Here is a 21,164-nt window from a genome sequence, read left to right as displayed (position 1 = left end):
AGTTTCAAAGGTTCAAAATCCACTCAGAATTTGCCATGTGATCAGTTGTCATTCAACGACTTACTAGTAACTCAACGCTATATCAAGAGTAGAATTCTGCTGTCAAGATGAAAGCTCACATTTTAATATTGTAGTAAAAATACAAAAGAAAAATAATTCCGTTAGTACAAAACGACGCGTCTTTTTGTTAAAACACCAAAAGTACTGTCACTTTAATAATGAATTATTGAAGTATTAACAAATTGTTAATTACAACACACAACGGGAATTTGCAATTACTTTTGATTTCGTATTCGCTTTTGTTGCTTCACTAAATACCATACCGTCTGGCTTAAAGAAAAAAAAATTATATGCAAAAAATGTTCATATACTATTTTTTCTGACCATGTACATAACTGACTATGTATCATCACCAACTGAAACATCATCCTAAGATATTTTTCAAATATTATGTGTGTGTTGCAATTTCAATGACTAATTCATAAATCATCTGACGCATAAATGTTTGTTATCCCTATCACACAAGTAGTATGTGATATGCAGCTGTCTTTTTCTTTTACCTGACATACGAGGTCGTGTTATGTAATTACATATTCGAACGAACCCTTTTATGTGATTTTTTTTTAACAATTTTAGGGTTAAATCTCGAAGATAGTTTTCCTTATAAATGAATCAATTGATTATACAATTTGAATTCATTCATTCAATTCACTTTGATTTTAGTGGTTAAAATGAAAATCAAATATATATTTCTTTTAACCAAACTGCAAACCAAAATAAACAAAGCTGTGCCCGCGGTTTCACCAGCGGTACACTTGTACATAAAATAAATTTAAAGTAAATTTTCAATCGTTTCATCTTGAAATATTTCTATTAATCGTTCAGTAATTTTTAACCGTATAGATTATACTAGGCAAATAGATAGACATACAGATTTTTATTATTTCGAATACTTCTATTCTTCTTAACTTGAAACAGACAGTTATTTCGAAATGACAGCCAAACACGTATATTTTATTTATCTGTGTTGAATTATCTATATTATTTTTAAATAGCTTCCTCTTTATTGATTTTTACATCCTTAGTTTATAATTACATCACTAGATGTCCTTCGTCATTTTTAGATTCACACTGCTATCTGTGGTCGAACGAGTATTCAATAAAACATTGTGGGCAACTTTTAATTACCTTTTATTTCACTAAAAACAACAATCTGTATTTACAATAACATAGTTTTGAAACCAGAGTATCTGTCATCTTCATAGATCTATCCGACTATCTGTCTTTTTGTAAGTAGCAAGTCGATTGTAGCTTCTAAATTATACCTCCGAGATATGTTTCTTGAATATAGTAACGCGGCATTATTGACTGTAATCATTCGACAAAAACGCTGTATTATAGAAACTCTTCACAACTATTGAAATATTTCAACAAGATTTGTACCAAATAATAAAAGAAATACGCGTGCGTTTCGGGACGCTCGACAGAAATAAAACCTTTAACTAATCGCTGCTGTATGCGTAAGAGAAAGGAAGGCCAGACAGACTGGCGCCGTAACGCGTTACGTAACGAAGCGGTTTATCCCATAAGAAGTTACGACTTCAAAAGGAGTGTTTATATTGTTTTTGTTTGTTTTGAATGATTTCTTAAGACATTCACTAAATTTTGATGCTTACATTTGTAGATATGGACAGTGACAACCTTGAAAAGCAAGATTTTTTCCATGTATAAATATAGATATCCTTCAATAAATAGTTTTTATATAGATTATTGCTCTATCTGTATGAAGCCGCGATAGTTGGTCAAATCAAATGAAATCAAATTCCTTTATTCAATATAGAATCATTACACTCACTTATTTATTGTAAAATAAACACTACAACCGGTTCCGTAAAGAGAAGACCCTGACCTAAGCAGAATCAGCGAAAGATACAGAGCGGACCTTTTTTTGTTTTTATTTATAAAATAAATTAATGTTTTATTAAAATAATATATAACTAAACTATCAACATATATAGTATAGTGAATAATCCTAGATATATGTCATGTTTAAATATAGGCTTACACGTCGGAAATCCCTGGTGATGTATACGCGAATCCGAGTGAAAGCATCTGTTATCTGATTAATTAGTCTAATGCATTTCACGGACCTATTCGACCGACGAACATACATAAAATCATTCCGTTGAACGACACAAAGGTTTCGATCGTATAAATACAAATGTATATATCAGAAGTCTGTTATCTATTATACACTAGCTGTACCCGTGGCTTTAACTGGGCGAAATTTATAAAATTTTATAGCACACAAATCTTCATGTCAATTTTGAGTCCTCGAGATGTCCTTCGAGGACTCAATCTACGTCCGTACTAAATTTCATCTAAATCGGTTTAGTGGATTAAGCATAAAATGGTAATAGACATAGTTACTTTCGCATTTATAATATTGGTAGGGGTTGTAATGAAGACATGTACCGAAACAATTTTTCAACAATTATTACGAAGTCTCTTGAAAGTTATTCTCTTTAGAGCAGTAGTGCCCAAAACTTATTTTTCTCGTGGACCACCTATTGGCGTGTGTCTGTAACCAATTAAAATCTATGAATTTTTTACTGATTCTCTCAAACTGAAGACGAAAAAAAACAGTAGGTACCTTTGGCATCCAGTATTTATAGTGGTGATCAAGTTCATGTCTGAACAAGCATTAAGCATTGTCGGGCGGAAAGTGCTTTGCAAGTCTGTACACAAAATTGTACGTAATATCGAATACGCAAGTTTGGACAAGTAACAGTCGCTTGCCTTATTAAAATATTATCTGCTTAGTTAGGTACTTAAAACAATGTAGGTAGGCCCTTATAAAAACTATGCTTACATTTTTGCTCTTTACTATAAAAAGCAGATCAATTTTCTTGGACCCCCATTAACATCTTATGGACCCCCATTTTTTATTCACGCCTACGTAGACCCCCCAGCAAATCTCCAGAGGACTGCTGGGGGTCCACCTGGACAACTCTGGAAATCACTGCTTTAGAGTATATATTACGAATGAACAATTAGGATATCTTTTGTTTGGCATTGCGTAGATGCCAACGTCACGTTGCGCAGAAACGTCGAAATTGATGGTCATGGGAAGAATAACTAATGAAAGAATAAGAAAACCAATGAACGTATAATACAATAAATAAAGGAGTTTAGTTAGTATAATGCGCAGTCACAGATTCAGTCGAAGAAGCAATGATGTAGGCAAACAGCAAACGCGTCACGCAAAAATATAAAAATTTAAAAGTCCACTCCTAAAAAGGATGGATTTTTCTCTCCAAATTTAAATCAGATCAAACGAGAATTATAGCGTTCAAAAAAAATCCAATTAAATTCATAAATGACAGAGTTCTATGGTTACAATCATTAAAAAAACAAATAGAGATTCTTCTTCATTTTTGAAGTCGGCTAAAAAGCCGTAGAGTTTGCATGACAGCATAAGAGAATACCATGCTATTTATCGTTACGATATTCTTAACAAGTCATTCGTTTTTCAATGAAACTGCGAGACCCTTAATATTTTCTCGAGATCCTTTTATTTTCGGAAAATGATAAATAGAATCATTTTAAATTCAATTTCAAGGGTCGATTGAACTTAAGGAGATCGTCAATGTTGCCAATTAATGTATCTAAAATGTCCATATCTAACAGGAATATAGAAATACAGAGTATTTATGGCGGTATAATAAATAAGCGTTATCAATACAAAGTAGGTCAAACGATATTTATATAAACATTTACATCAACAATGACGTCACAATTCAAAACGAGTTAGAACATTTCGAAAACGTCAGCTCAGAAACAATATTAATATCTGTTCGTGAAAGGATTTTTAATAAGCCTTTTAAAATGTAGCCGTGACCGCAGACCGCTGGATCGTGTCACTGTCGAATGCACGTACGTTCATTATTACGACGTAATGACATCAATTAGTGTTATTTTAGACAATTAAATAGTCGCTTTCTGATACTTCAAAGCATTAAATTAATTAATTAGGTTAAAAAATCGACCGATGGACGGAGTGTTTCATGAGGAAGGTTTAGGTTTATAATTGATTCATGATAGTTATTAATGTTTTGTTTAACTTCTTATTCAGATCATATATAAAGGCCGGATGCTTAGTTATACATAAGGCTATAAATTGTTCCTAAAATAGGAGCTATGATTTTAAACTACTCGTCACATGATATTGTTTAGGCATTTTTTTGTAGTGTAACATAAAAGTCTAATTATGATGTACCTGTATTTATCCACGTATATTTTTTTTCAATTTGTTAAAAATTAAAAAAAAAAATGTATGTAAAATGTTTGGGTCAAAATAAAATTTTAAGGATATTTTTTTCAATATAAATATTTATATGAAGGCCTTAATGAAATACAAATATATATTAAAAATAGGTACAATCAAATCAAATCATGACCGCGTGGATAACTCATATTTAAATAATATTTTGTGTAAATAAAGGCGTGTGTACATGACAATAGGACGTTGACAAGGCACTGGAGAGAGAAGAGGCATCACGAGCCCACGAATAAGTACGCCACAGTACACACGAGCTAATTGTCAACGTAAAACAAAACGTTCTCATTTCAAATTTACCTCTATTTATAGACAATTATTGTTTTTGGAAATATTATTATAATAAACGTCCAAGAACTGTCATTAACGGTATCAATAACGTGACTGGATATCCTTTATGCTTGGAAATACATGTCCCTTGTGCTTTTATATATTGACTCATCAAATTGTCTAAAACGTGGTCGTCACGTCGAATTAAATTTCGAATTATTTAATTATATTATATTTAAAATAGCCGTTGGATAAGTGGTCTTTGATTTTAACATTTTATCTATAACTAGCTATTAGCTTACCGGCATTATAGTACTTTTAGATAAAAGAACAAACATAAAAATAAATATTCTTGTATTCGCTTTTGGATAGGATAGTTGACGTTCTCGGATTTTCGCTACTATAATATGCGTATATTATAAATAGAACCCTTCATCTTGCATCTCAGTTTGATAAAAACCGCATTAAAATTCGTTGCATAGTTTAAATGATCGAAGCGTACTCAAATACATAAATTAAGTACCTTAAGTACATTGTGAATTTAATATAGATTAATATAGTCCTTTACAGCGTGTAATTTAAATGAATATTTTCGAAGATATTACAGATTTAAAACGCAGGGACATAGCGGTTTGTATTGTCTAATGACAAAAAAAATGCTGTGAACGTTGTGAGACATTCTGTAGTGTACAAGTAGTTAGTATCAGCATTGCAACCGTGCGGAGCCGGGGCGGGTCGCTAGTTGTTTTATAATATGTAGAGATTATGTCAACATAATTATTCACTTGACTTTTTTCGATTCTCTTGGCTTCATCCATTCAACTATCTTTGGAAATGCTTCTGCTGGTGACTTAGTTTACCCAATAACAATTATTGGGTAAGCATTACATACAGACAAATATGCTTGTATAAAGGATGCGCTTAACAAAAGTTTCACCGGTCGCCTCTTAACATCCGCATACAAAGGAGTCCGCTATTGAATAAGAACCACAAAGTACCATGCAACAACCAGGGCGCTTCTAAATACTGGCGACATTGAATTTTGACAAGTGACATCTAGTGGCAAGGTTTTTTGGTTTACTTCAAATTGTGTTCTTAAGTGACAAGAAATGTTTGGAATAAAGAATAATTTCAATTGGGTAGGTAACTAATACCTTAGACCCCCCCATCTTTCACGTTAACGAAGCAATGGACTGAAATAAGTAAATTATAACTTTGTAAACTTATTTTCAAATTAATACGCCACAATTATTTTAAGATTATTAATATTAAGCGCATAATATCCAAATTTAACTTGACATTTTAACTTTCAGCTTCCGGTTTCGAGTTGCTGTATAGTTATACTTAGTCGACCTTATTTCCAGATATTTCTAGACTTACTTCCTTGAGGCAATTTGACAGTTTGTCTAATAGAATTTTATTCTTTAAATTAATGCACGTCGCTCTAGGAGCTACCTTATATAGTCTTCGAGGTCTTGGGTTCAGATATCGATCCAAAGAAGTCTCTGCCAGTCCGGATCAAAGAACATGTTGTGTTAGAATCGTTCCTAAAATACCACAGAGTTGGGTCCTTGATCTTTCTCTGGGAATATCTGGTAAGTTGGCTGGTTTACCAGTTACCTAGCAGCGATACTTATTATTGTTTTGTTCCAGCTTGAAGGATAAGTGAGCAAGTGTAACCACAGGAGACATAGCATCTTAGCTACCAAGGTTGTTTGTTCTTACAACGCAAATGTCTATGGGCGCTGTTGGCATTTGCCATCAAGTAGCCCATTCGAACACCCAACGTTATTAAAAAAAAAGTGATAAAAAAAGTTAACGCCTACTGTCCACTAATTATAAATATATTTTATTTATGACTGCACTTAAAGCCCTGTATGAAATTAAGATAAGAATATAAATAATTTTAATCTCTTCAATTAGCCACCTTAAGTATACACAATTTGCAAGTGAAGTATAAGGTTTAATCACCCTTTTTTTAAATCACGATAGCGTTATGACCACGTCAGTATAGCAATTAACAATAATGTATGCAAAATAATTAATCTCGTGCTATTCAACACGTAACAGAAGTAAACCTATATGTGGCCTTATACAATGAATAACAATTTAAAAAAAAATTGTTAATAAAAACACTTTTTCAATTCCGCCATCTTGTTTATTCGCCATTACTCAAATACCCGTCACAGACTACATAACCACTACGTATTTCCTGCCAAAACGTTAAGATGGCGCCTCGACCCCGATAATGGATAATCCTACTATATACATATTTTTATTTTTATTTTAATCATATCATATTATAAAGCAAATGTATACACGTGCCACGCACTAACAACTGAGTATAGGTTACGCCCAACGCGCGACCGTAAGTCTATCGTATAAAAAAAGTTTCTTAATAAATATTTTTTTAATAATGTTTATTAATATTAAAGGAAGAATACATATGCATATTTATAGTATGATGTGTTATTTATTTTGTAAGCCTATGATTGCTATATAAGTTTCTTTCTTGGTACCAGTTTTGCTCGCATCACGTTAGTATTGCAAATTGTTATAAAATTATAGCTATTTTAGACGACTGATTAAAAACTAAAAGTGATGATTAAAAAAATAATTTACTTTTAATATCGTTGATAAGGAGAAGCTAAAACATAAATAAAATAAAATCGGTATAATAATTGAACTTTTGATCGTTTTTTTTTTCTGAATTTGATTACTTTTCAGTTACAAGGGGAGCAAACGAGCAGTACGTACTTAAATTATTTAGTATTTTATTTATTATTTTTAAACGACTACTATTAAAACATAAATTAAAAATCATAAAAAAAAAATTGAACATACAAGACAATTGATAATTTTATAGTCTACTTTTAGACTTTAAATTACGTCATTTTAAAGTCACATAGAAACGTGTAATTGTTTATGGTTATCGAATAAAGTGATTTGTTTTTTGGAATACTTTACCATTATATTCCAAGCACTCGTTAAATTAATTTACGAAAATATTCAATGTAATCAACAAATCAACAAAGAAAATGTAAAATTGAATATTAAATAAAGATTTGACATTGCTTTTAAATACCAATTAACTTCCACGGACTTTTGCAAATACAGTTAAAAATTCAGTCGCAAATGTACGGTCGTGTGCATTAATCTACTCTAGTTCTATTTGTCATTCCATAGTAGCTATTTGTAGCGAAAATACCGTTATAAAGTTCGATTTTACTTACTCACGTTTCTGACTAGTAAATTATTTTTAAATAAAGAATATTGATTTCGCGAAATTTCTCGTCTACATTCCTTGTTTAAAAAACAAACATTCTTTATTTAAAAACAATTTACTAGTCTGTTGTTTTTAAATCCTACTTTAGTATTATAAAAGTGAAATTCAACCTTGGGAGCTAAGATTTTATGTCCCTTGTGCCTGTAACTACACTGGCTTACTCACCCTTCAAACCGAAACACAACAATAGTGAGTACAGTTGTTTGACAGTAGAATATTTGAGTGGGTGGTACCAACCAAGATGGCCTTGCACTAAGCCATACCACCAAGTATATGTAATAATACTATAGAACATAAAAAAAATTATGTACTATTATCAGTAAACACCGAAGAGCCGAGATGGCCCAGTGGTTAGAACGCGTGCATCTTCACCGATGATTTCGGGTTCAAATCCAGGCAGGCACCACTGAATTTACATGTGCTTAATTTGTTTATAATTCATCTCGTGCTCGGCGGTGAAGGAAAACATCGTGAGGAAACCTGCATGTGTCTAATTTCAACGAAATTCTGTCACATGTGTATTCCACCAACCCGCATTGGAGCAGCGTGGTGGAATATGCTCCATACCTTCTCCTCAACGGGAGAGGAGGCCTTAGCCCAGCAGTGGGAAATTTACAGGCTGATTATGTATGTTATGTTTATGTATCAGTAAACGGGCAACTGTAATCTTACCAGTTGATCGGTAGACTCAACGTAGACTGGTTGACATTTGAATGGCAAGGAGATTTATTAAAATTAAATTATCATTAAAAAGCCGTTATATATAATAATTTAAAATTGATCGATTTTAATAATTTCTTTGTCTATACTAATATTATATACGTGAAAGTAACCCAGTCGGTCTGCTACGCTTTTACGGCCAAACCACTGAAGCGAATTTGATGAGATTTGTTACTAAGCAAGCTTGAACCCCACAGGTATTGGCAACGTTTTTTATACCTTACCTGACGACGAACACCTAAAACGCGAACAAACTACTCTACTAGTCTCTTATGTGTTCTAAAGTACAAGCACGTTGTAAAGTATTTAAGAATACAATCTTAGAGAGTTGAAGCGCAATTGGCTCTCTTGAATTGCTGAATAAGTATTTCTGAATACTCCATAATAGGAATCATAGTGCTCCCGAAAAACGAAAAATAATTCAAGACAAAAGACTTAAGTTAGACTGGAATTATTAATAATAATGTGAACACTTATGATTTATATTTATTCAAATTGTATTTGTTTCAATATTTTAATACAAATACTAAGCTCTTCTGCCCATAGTAACAGCATCAAATATACAAATATTTAATTTATTTTCATTAACGTATTTTTGGAATTGCCAGTCTTGGCTATACTTCGAAGGTGCTGAAAACAGTTTGTCGTTCGATAAAGTTAATATTTATAATATTCACCCTGAGGGCTTTGTACAATCTCGGCTGGGTAGGTACCTCCCACTCATAATATATCCTACTCAGCAATACTAGTATTGCTAATTGGCGGTAGAATATTCTATTTGTATTTTTTTATTCCAGTTTGAAGGATAAGTGAGCCAGTATAACTACTGGCACGCTGGAGATAATATCTTTGTGTCCAAGGCTAGAAGCGCATTGGTAATGCAAGCAATGGCGAATCTTGATGGTGGTATTTTTTACAGCGCTAATATCTATGATGAGAGTGGAGGTGACTATTTACCATCAGGTGGCAGACGTCTCAGTCGACCTACCAATCCATTAAAACAAAAAAATAAAACACGTTTCAGGAAGCGAAAACAATCTAGCCAATATCGTTTTATTTTCTAAGCACACTATCTAATTGTCGTTACGACATCGTGTCGTAGTCGTCGACACTAAAATTTCATATAATAACAACAGAGTTTACATACATTTACATAGCAAAACGACATTTGCTCGAGCCCGGACAGATGATTGTTCGTTGTTTGTTCGAACTTCAGGGTTCACTAGATTTCCCTGATTTGTTGGAGGAGGGGCAGAGGGATGGGAGGTTAAGTTTGCATTACATAAAGTCGCTATTACGTATAGTTTTACAAGGAACTTTCTGAACTGACTGTTGAATTATTTGGTCGGTGTAGTTTTGAAAAGAAAACAAAAGGTACAAAGTTAGTGGTAAGTTAACAGAAGTATTACGGAAGTCTTCTTAAGTTTTTATGTATAATTGAGGCGCCTGTGTTCAACTAAAAGTATTTTTATCTTGACATGAACAAAATTGACGAAAATATTAGTAGATATCTGCTTCGAGTAAAATTTTCTCTAAAATTTTCTCTTATTAAAAAAATAAATTAGTGTATATAGACGTAACTCAAAAGTAAAGTTATTTTTTACATATAAAAAAAATCTTATTAGAATTCGCAGTGACTGTAGTCCAACCGAACGAATTGTCAATAAGTCGGTAGCTGCAAAAAAGTTTTTGCTAACATCACGCATTACTACCAACAAAAGAGTAGTCTACAGTCGTATCAGGTTGTACTAAATAGTACATCTCTTTTATACTTGTGAAAAGTCATCGGTAGAGACTAGAATCTGAACCGAGCCGGTCTAGTCCAGGCGTTTCTACGCATTGCATTAAAAATATATTTTTATTTTTAGAGAAAATAATACATTAAAAAACTTGTATTGATTGATTCCAATCAAAGATTATTAAACTTAAAAATACTCTATCCTTTCAAAGCACAACAATCTCTTTACATATTTAAATCTCAATCACTAAATATATTTATTTCTCTACAACAAATATTAATTTACATATTCAAAGACCGTGTTGAAGTTTTTAGTCAGTAAAACAGAAAATGTAATCTATTTACACACTAATCCTCACATCAGTAATCCTTTTAATCTAAAACTGTGCAACTTGTGAGTGGTTCACACAGCGACAAAGCCTCGTCATAGTTTCGGTGCGCTGTTCCTAAGTTGTCGAAGCGTATATGTTATGTAAGTTTCGAAATTATTATAAACTTACTAAACGAGTCAGTCCAGTAGATGGAACATTTTGATCTTAGTTAATCGGTTCAAATTTCTATGTACTCGTACAACATGTGTTTTGAGGGTCTTTATTTGTGATTGTAAACTTATGACGGGCGATGAAGATGAACATCGTGAGGAAACCTGCATTTGTCTAATTTCAATGAAATTCTTTTTTTTTTTTTAATGTTCAATTAATTCACGTCATAATTGTTTGTTCAACGATCAATCATTTTATGACAGTCAATACAATTATTGAACTATTAATTGATTTTCTTTTAAACAATTGCAACCTTTGTCTAAATTATAAAGAAGTATTGGACAACATCACATACATTACTCTGATTCCAATGTAAGTAGCTAAAGCACTTGTGTTATGGAAAATCAGAAGTAACGACGGTACCACAAATACCCAGACCCAAGAAAACATAGAAAAATTAATGAACATTTTCGACATCGACTCGGCCGATGAAAACCGGTGTACACACTACTCGACCACGGAGGTCTTCAAATGCCGCGCGTGTATCCATCAACACGCATTAGAGCAGCGTGGTTAAGTAGGATCCATACCTTCTGAAAAATCAGTGGTATTGCCTGGATTGAACCCGAAATCATCGGTTAAAATGTCACGTGCATTTTAATCTTGGCACCATATAAAATAACCGATTTAAACTCCTATTATCGTATAAACGTTTTATTTAAAACATATCTAATAAGAATAGAACTGGTCACAAGTGACACAGTTCACTGGGCGTTTCAAGCTCTGAATGTTACGAGACAATCCTGTTGTTTAAATTCAACAGCGTTCATTCATTTTCGCGCAGATCTTATATAATGCAAGGAATTGTGATATATGAGATAAAATTTGTCAAACACGACTGTATTCTTGTTGTGATTCAGTACAGTAGTATATATTATGCTGCTTAATGTGGCTTGGAGAATTCGTGGGCTTACGTCATATTTATCCAAGTCCTGCATGTAACTTGCTGACATGTTTGTGTTAACTTTTGATAGTACATGCAAAATATAATTTTTCTCTTGTGATTTGAATATTTTTAGTTTGCTTTAGTGAATTTTAATTTTAGGTTAACACTTACAAATCACGTAGTATGTCAATTTAATTAACAATGTATTATTTTTCCGCTACGTAATATATATGTTAGCAAAGTAACACTGCCATAGTTTATACGTTATTTTTTTTCATCGACCATATTTAATATTTAACAAGCTTTTGTTTAACTTCTCTGTTCGTATGTGTGAGTCAGACTTTGGAACTGAATTTTAAACCTATTCCACACTAACAATTCAGCTGATATGCGGACACTTTTGTTACTGGAGACAATTCTATCTAGTTTAGTACAATTTATTCGTTTTAGTAAATATGAATAAGAGCTTGTTTTTTATAATATTATGTTATTTACTACAAAAAAGTCATAAAGTATAAATTATTATAATGAGTATCATCTAAAGAATGGATCACATCAGGATAACCACGTAAATAAATAAATGTAGAACAAACATTTTCCATACATGCGTATAAAACGATCACGAAATGCCCCATTTCGTGGAAGAAGTTCATTAAGAAACCGGTCAAAGGTAAATGAAATTTAGACGAAAAGTCCAATTCTATATTCAAATTCTATATTCAAACTCTGTCTGTCTATCTGCTTGTTACTCTTTCACAAGCCACTGAACTTAATGATGAAATTGGGTATTAAAACTTAGACTTCAAGGAAATAATTTTTTTAATGCCCAATAATTAATCGACGAATACATGCAAAAACGCGAGCAAAGTCACGGGCATCCATTAGTAATACATATCTATATAGAAATAATAATAATAACTTACCATAACATATCTATACAGATTATAAAGACTAATAACACATGACAGTAATTTTAGCATAAATATTCTGTTCGGATTCTAAACTCGAGTGAAATGATGCATGATGATCTACTTGATCTACTAAGCAGTTGTGTATTGTGATATAAAAATATCACAAACTTAATATTCCCGAATAATATAAAAACAGTTGACCGTAAAAAGTCTTTGGTAGTCTGAATTTACCCAAAGCTGGTGCCTCGTCTTGTTCATTCATATACCTTTACGGTCCTGCGTGTTACATGAGACGACTTTAGAGGATTCACCGAGGCTGCAAGCAGCCAGTTTCCAGTGCGACACAGATCGACGAGCCCTCATCAGCAGAATATAGGTTTTGTAATTAATATCTGAACTTAACATTGTTCAGGATTGTCTCAAATTATATAGTATATTTTTTACGTTATTGCGTCGAGCATATGGGCCATATGACTGTAAATAGTCACCAATGCCCGTAGACACTGGCTCTGTAATAAATATTAGTCATTCGTTACATCGCCAATGTGCCATCAACTTTGGCAACTAACTAATGTTATGTCCCTTGTGCCTGTAGTTACACTGGCTTACTAACGATTCAAGCCGGATACAACAATACTGTTAGGCGGTACAATATCTAAATATAAGTGTGACACGATCTTATATCTTTGTTTTCATATTGAACTTCATATATATTTTAGATCTTACAATTCTATGAAGTGCTGATATTTCATATGTGAATTATTATTTATAAACGAAAAATATTTTGAAAATAGTATAATATTCGGCATGTTAATTAAAAAATACATATAACATTTAACTAATTATTATATATTGAATTCTGTAAATATATATTATATACATTAATTAATTATTGAACGAGTTAGCATTATGTTAGCAGTTGTCCAAGTGTCAATAAGATTGGGTATATAAATCATTGGTGTTAATATGGCTGTAGTGCTATCTACCTAGTGGGTATACTAAGGGCCTAGTTATAATGTTTATTTTTAAGGTCAAACATACTTTTTTTTTGGGCCGGCTACTTACTCCTACGCCGATACCAATTTAGTATCATAATTGGATGACAGGTTTAAGAACGTATACCGAACAAACATACACCATTATTGTTTATTAATTAAGTAGATTAACATTGCAATGGCAGATTTTTCTACCGAATTAAAAAATATATATACACATGTATTTTGTCAATGTAGATTGTCGGTTATGTATGTATATAAGGTTATTTATTGTATAGAAAAAATACATGTATGTCTCGGGACGCCCGACAGAAGTGATGACTTAAACTGTCCGAAATACGGCTAGCGCTGTGTGTTAGAGTGAGAGACGAGGAGCCTTTCGCTGCCGTATGCATAAGAGAGAGGGAAGGCAGAAAGACCGGCAACGTAACGCGTTACGTAACGAAACAATTAGCTTCCCATAAGAAGTAATTACTTTAAAAAATATTATATTAATAAGAATTTTATTAAGGTAATAATCGAAGTCAAGTCGTGTCTAATATATTTTACTTTTTGTAATATATGTTGGCAAGAAAATAGGTTGGAAAACATTTGCCATAAACATAGTCCAATTGCATACGAAGTTAGGCTTTTTAAATAAAATTCGATCGAAAATAGACTACGACGGCTATACAGTATCGAAAGTCTGGAACTCAAATATACTTTAAATTATTAATAAAAAATAATAATCACGTTAACAATCAATAAATATTTATTGATAGCCTTATAAATCATAGCGTCAGGGAAAAAAAAATATTAATAAAAGTGTATTCGTTGTTAAAGCCTTTAAAAAAAATCAAAAATAAAAATATTATTTATTGTACACCAATAAGCACATACATAAGTCACATTCAATAATGATTCACAAAAGGCAGCCTTATCACTGAAACATTGATCTCTTCCAGGCAACCTTAAGGTAGAGGAAAGAAACAGAGATAAAAAGAGGTAGGGGTGTTTATAGCAGAGATAACATAATTACAGTGAAATAATAATATATTAAAAATAAAATAATGTACAATAATTTATATATAGGTACACACACATACACAAATGTATATAGATATAATATATGTATATATAAAATTAAATAAAATCCTTCTTCTTAAAGCATATATTATAATTTTAAGAAATGGGCTCAAATAATATAATATATGTTAAAATGAATACTAATTATGAATATGTTAAGGATGATAGAGGTTCGTTTGCCTACAATTATGAATTACCTTTAATTACATACAATTAAACGCATAATTATAAACTTAACAATAATATTATAGGTTGTTACCAATTTAATTAACAAAGTTATATTGGAAATAATTACAGTATAATAATTGTTACACATCGGGTTAAGTCTTTTTCTTAATTTCTTAATTTCAAGAAAATTTAGTATTGATTCCTCGAGTTTGAACCCACAACCTCTGATAAAAATCACGTGTTCTTACTACAAGGATAAATCGTAATATATTTATTTTCATTAGGACAACCAAAAGTAGATACGATATTACATGAAAATAAAAAAAAATATATATTTCAAAAATTATCTAGGAAAAAGTTCTACTACTTACAGGTTGTCTCACCATGCAAATATAAGCAATAATTAGAGATAAGAAGTTATAATATATTTTTTAACTATTATATAATTAATAAAACCAATAAAATATACGATAAAATTAGAAATGAGAACAAATATTTTTTTTTATTTTTCGATTGAACTGAGGGCGACTATCGTGAGATATGTCTAAATCTTTTCCTTGATTACTGATGCTGATGTATAACAATGACAATCTAATAAATAAATTAAGTCAATGAACCTTTTGTACACATCATTTATAAAACCAAAATACCTAAATAAATAAAGGTACAAATCAAATCAAATGAAATCAAAATATACTTTATTCAAGTAGGCTTTCACAAGCACTTTTGAATCGTCATTTAACAAACTATTTAAAGTAAAGCTACCACCGGTTCGGAATGTAGATTCTACCGAGAAGAACCGGCAAGGAACGTTCGGTAATTGTGTTATATTAAAAATAAAATATAAATAATATAATTTAAATCGAAGTTATAAAAAGTCTTATATGCGAAATTATTATACAAACGTTATTATAATGTACCGTTCAAAGTTGTCCAAACATATTACAATAAGTGTAATTACTGTTTAAATCAAATTAAACGCTACGCATTACGAGTATTAGACCTATTAGAAAATAATATATAATTATAATATCAATCAAGATTAACTCCTAACTCTTTAGCCATTAAGCTTTCTGTCAAAACGCGTAATAAGACCGCATTGCGGTTGAAGTGATTTTTGTAAACAATAACCACCGTTAACGCCACATTCTTAGAACTAAAAATAATGTTCTCTTTGTAAACCCTCGAAAAAATGTTAAGTCACGCACGGTAACGTGTGGAGCGACCTCTTAGGGTGTGCGGTGTACCTTGCATTTCTTAAAGGATATTTACATAGCGGATTTAAGTTGATTTTTATATTTTTATGATACTTTTTTTTAATACAAACTGATATTAATTTAAAATACACTTTATTGCACTCTTAGTAGCATGAATGGCATGAGGTCGTCCTCCATAGATATTGGCATTGAAACAATTATTAAGCATCCCTTAAATCGTCAATCCCACCAACCTTGGGAACCTCGTGGTTTGTAACACAGTGATAGTGTTTATGAGTGACAGTGAATCTTATCATTGGTCCCGTTGCTTGTCTGTCTTCGTAAAAAACGTAATTGGCTTTAGGAAGAAAGAACGAACATGTTACCTTTCCACGCGGTCGTGATTCGTGATTATAATAATTATATTGTCTCTGTATATATTTGTGATGTTTGTGGATAATAGAAAGGACACGTTCAATTGCTTGTTAGTTTATTGCTAAGAAGGACGTTTCCCGTAGCAACCCGAATAACAATAAATACGAGTGTCAACCATGGCAACACGTATAACATATATCACAATATTAAAGTATATTAAATAGATTCTTATATTTTGTAAATATATTTTAGTTTAATGAATACATATTGTTTTTCTTCTTGAGATATTATTCAAACGTTATTTATTTTTTTCATATTGTTTATGCGGACTGGCAAATGTACCATCTAGTTGACAATAGCGTTCACTACCCATAGACTATTAATAGTATCTTATATTACCAATGCGCCATCACCCTTGGGAATTCAGATGTTAGATCTCTTGTACCTGTAGTTGAACTGGCTCACTCACACATCAAACCGGAACACAATGTTACTTAGTATTGCTGTTTAGTGGTAGAATATATTATGTGTGGGTGGTTACGTTACCTCGTTAAAGTATTTTACTGTATGTTTACTGTTATAATAATAGCATAGTAATTATTACAAAAATAAAATCTTTAATAATATACTAGTGTAAGTATTAATACTCATAAACATACGTTAAAGTTAAACGAAAATAGAAATAATTGTAATTTATAAACTTCCTTCGCAGAAAAAGAGGGCGTAACGATCAACGTTACTTATTCTAGTAAGCATGTTTTAAGTCGATCGCGTGATTTCTGTTTATATGAGTAAAGAAGTAAGGCATTTTACAAACGAACGACGGAATAAACGTTGCGTTTGATAAGGATTATTTGTCCAATGATAGCCGAACCAACCTTCGTCAGGTTATTGCCAATGAAATATCAACTTTGATCACGTTGAAATAAATACTAAAAAGAAAAAAACAAGTATTTTATTTCAATTTAAAATTCATCGCCTCTGAAAAACTATATTAATTTATACCTCAACATTTAATATTAGCTTGCAATATTAAACGTAAAAGCATATATCTACTAATAGTAAATATACATTTTTTAGTGCGATGGTTACAGTTATTTAAGTAAAAAAATTTAATAATATGTATAAAAAATTATTAAACCAGTGTATCTCTGTAGTTACACTGGCTAACTCGTTTTTAGAATCAAAGATGTTATGTCTCTTGAAAAACATGAGCCGTAAATAAAACGTAAAAATAAGCGCGAACAATATTTATTTAAATTAAATTAAATTAAAATTGTCACACTCATAATACATAGAAAACGCTGTGTTTGTAACTGGCCTTAGTTAGATGACCTCAATTGGCGACAATGTGCTTTATAAACATAAAATGTCTATAAAGTAACTTCAAAATACTTTCTTATAGAGATATTATTCATAACTGCATTTTTAAAATATGATTATACGCTATCAAATATCGTCAACAAGTATATTGTAAAACAAAGTAAATGAAAATAGTGTAAATTTCACTTGGTGTGGAATTAACACTTTTTTTTATCCTACGTCTAAACCTGTAGCGTTCGGATTTAAAGGTCGAGTAATTGCAGGCACAAGTGATGTAATTTCTTAGTTCCCCGACGTGGTGGCGCATTGGCGATAAAATTAATGGTTGAAAAAATGACAGTGCCATAATTTATCTTATTATCTTTGCTGTTAAAATTAACTCTTGACTGACTAAATATCAGAATTTTCACTTTAAACGTAGGTCATCTTGGAGATTATCTACCGCGCTGTTCTGCTGCGGATTGGATATACATGTAGCAGAATTACTTTAGACACAAGCAGATTTTGCTTCGAAGCACAAAATGTAGCGCGTGAAAACTTAGAGGTAATAGCCAGGAATTAAACCCGCCACCATCGTTTAAAATCAAGCTATTCTATTCGATGTGCCATTAGCTATTTTTATGTATATGGATTATCCACAAATAGTAATCACTCAACCTTAATACGGGAATTTTGTAGATCATACAATGTGATATCATCTATTAACGAAATATAAAAAAAGTTAAACACCTCAACATTTTTCGATATTAATGATGTCGAATGTAATTTACTCGCAATGATTTATTGGCCTGATTACGATCGGGTTCAACATACGCTTGATTATCCGAAAACTTGAATTAAGTAATGCGACGAAGTTTAATATACAATTTTTTCAATATGAATATTTATACCTTTTTTTTTTTTTGTTATTATATTGGACAACATCACATACATTACTCTGATCCCAATGTAAGTAGCTAAAGCACTTGTGTTATGGACATCAGAAGTAACGACGGTACCACAAATACCCAGACCCAAGACAACATAGAAAACTAATGAAGTTTTTCTACATCGACTCGGCCGGGAATCGAACCCGGGACCTCGGAGTGGCGTACCCATGAAAACCGGTGTACACACTACTCGACCACGGAGGTCGTCAAAACTTACAATGTATGTAACAAATACTTAACATGTATGTAACAAATTCGCTTCTACGTCTGTAAGATTAGATCTATTTAACTACGCAATGGATTTTAATGCGGTTTTATAAAATGATGCAGATCGATTCAAAAGAGAGGTTTATATGTATATATAATACATGTATGTTATATGTATGTTATATATACTTATTTTTTTCCTATATGGAAAAAAATAAGAATTATGTTCTTGTTTATTTTTAAATATAGCCTTTATAGAACCATATATAGAGCCTTTTTGTATCTATGTGAAGCCAGGACGTGTAGCTTATTATATATTGAAAACTGTTTTAATTTTTCGGGAAAAATAAGTCGTTGAAATAGGATTATAAGCTTTAGGACTTAGATCATTTAGTATGATTATCGAAAATATATAATAAATACATACAAACGCAGTCGCTACTTACTAGGACCCACACGCACACATACCACAAACAAAAAAAACACACACACATTTATGCACAGTCACAAGTCGAGTATAATATTACCATACTCTCTTTCTCTGTAAACATGTGTGTTATGTAAACGTATAATGTCTCTGTTTTATTATCTATATTAATAATTTCGTGCAGGCTACGATAGACCTGATCGAAACCTATCTACATTTATAGATCGTTAAAAAATAATGACTTTTAGTCGATAACATATATCCCAAAAAATCGTATAATCGATATTAAATTCGTGAAATTCAATGACATGACAGTTCAACGGGCGGCCATATTTGACTTTTACGGGTACGTTCGGAAAGCTACCCAGACCGGTTTGCAAAGCCCTACCTACCTTCACCGCTGAGCACGAGATGAATTATAAACACAAATTAAGCACATGAAAATTTAGTGGTACTTTCCTGGGTTTGAACCCGCAATCATCGGTTAAGATGCACGCGTTCTAATCACTGAGCCATCTCGGTTCGGCAAAGAAATGTTTATTGGTATAATATTGATTGAATGAGTGTAGTCGTTCCGAAAAATGTCGAACAATCGTAATAATTTATATAATAATTAAAAGTAAAAACCTTTAAAAAACACAAAGCATTTATTTAAATGCGGTAAAATGAAAAAAAAAAAAACTTTTACTGTTAAATTATAACGTCGTTTCAGATTTGACACAATTCATATGATGTAAAAGCTTGTCGCGAGATTTAAGTACTCGTATTTACTTTGTCTGAAAATTTAAATAGATAAAATTATTCATATCAAATTATTAAATTCACTTTTTATACACAACAATAAACCTTTAAACTAGAACACAACAATACTGGGTATTGTTGTGTTCAAGTAGTAGAATATATGAGAAGTAGGTGGTACCTACTTAAATGGGCTTGTATGAAGCCCTACCACCAAGTGAAATACTACTACTTGTTTAGAACCAAATAATGATATATTTTAATAATAAGCTATATAGAGACAAATAATTTGTTTTCATGTTTCATAAAATAATTATTGTTTGTAATTTGGTAAATATTCCAAAAAATATAATAAAATTTAGACGTATTAAGTTTATCCTATTAAATATAATCGTATAGTTTATTTATAATTATAGTTTGAAAATTTTGAAAAATTCTACTATATTTAGTGGAAATAATAAGGCTATTCCGTAACACTATTCTACGTTTTATCGTAGACAGTGCTACGTGTACGTAGCAGGTGTCTACAGCGGACGTTTGTATCGAATGAAATTATCTTTGTAGTTTTCCAAGTAATAACTATAGTATATATTTTATAGTATTGAATTTATAAGTTGTATAGTGTAAGGTGACGTCGTTATTTTTTATATAAATTTCATGTTGAAAATATTTTTTCCTTTAACAGTAAAACTTTGTTTGTACAGTTTAAATTTACTTATCAATTGTTCGAATAGAACTTTTTATTTCAAAGGAACTTAACTGGGCTTACACGAATAAGACTTTAACAATATAATGTATATTTTATAAAAGATAAATAATACCTGATTATATAAATGATAAAGTATTTATTGTTATTTACTTGTACGTTATGATCGATAATATTATTCTTGATTTCTAAGATCAGTGAAAGCTTCATCTTTAAATTTGATTCTTATTGTTGATTTAAATTATTTTAAATAAAAACAACTAGAGAATAAGAATTTAAGCGATTTAGATGAAAGTTAATTACTGTATAAAAAAAGAAAATGAGGTTAAGATTTAATTCAACT

General features: G+C 31.3%; 1 protein-coding gene across 4 annotated transcripts in view; it reads right to left on the bottom strand.

The window, feature by feature from the left end:
- Gfrl (Glial cell line-derived neurotrophic family receptor-like) overlaps positions 1-21,164 on the bottom strand; it is a 233,255-nt gene that overhangs the window by 71,537 nt on the left and 140,554 nt on the right. The window lies entirely within an intron of this gene.

Source organism: Vanessa tameamea, chromosome 26, assembly GCF_037043105.1.
Source record: "Vanessa tameamea isolate UH-Manoa-2023 chromosome 26, ilVanTame1 primary haplotype, whole genome shotgun sequence".
Lineage (NCBI taxonomy): Eukaryota > Metazoa > Arthropoda > Insecta > Lepidoptera > Nymphalidae > Vanessa > Vanessa tameamea.
The sequence above is the reverse complement of the archived record's forward strand: the minus strand, read 5'-3'. Positions and strand labels throughout refer to the sequence as shown.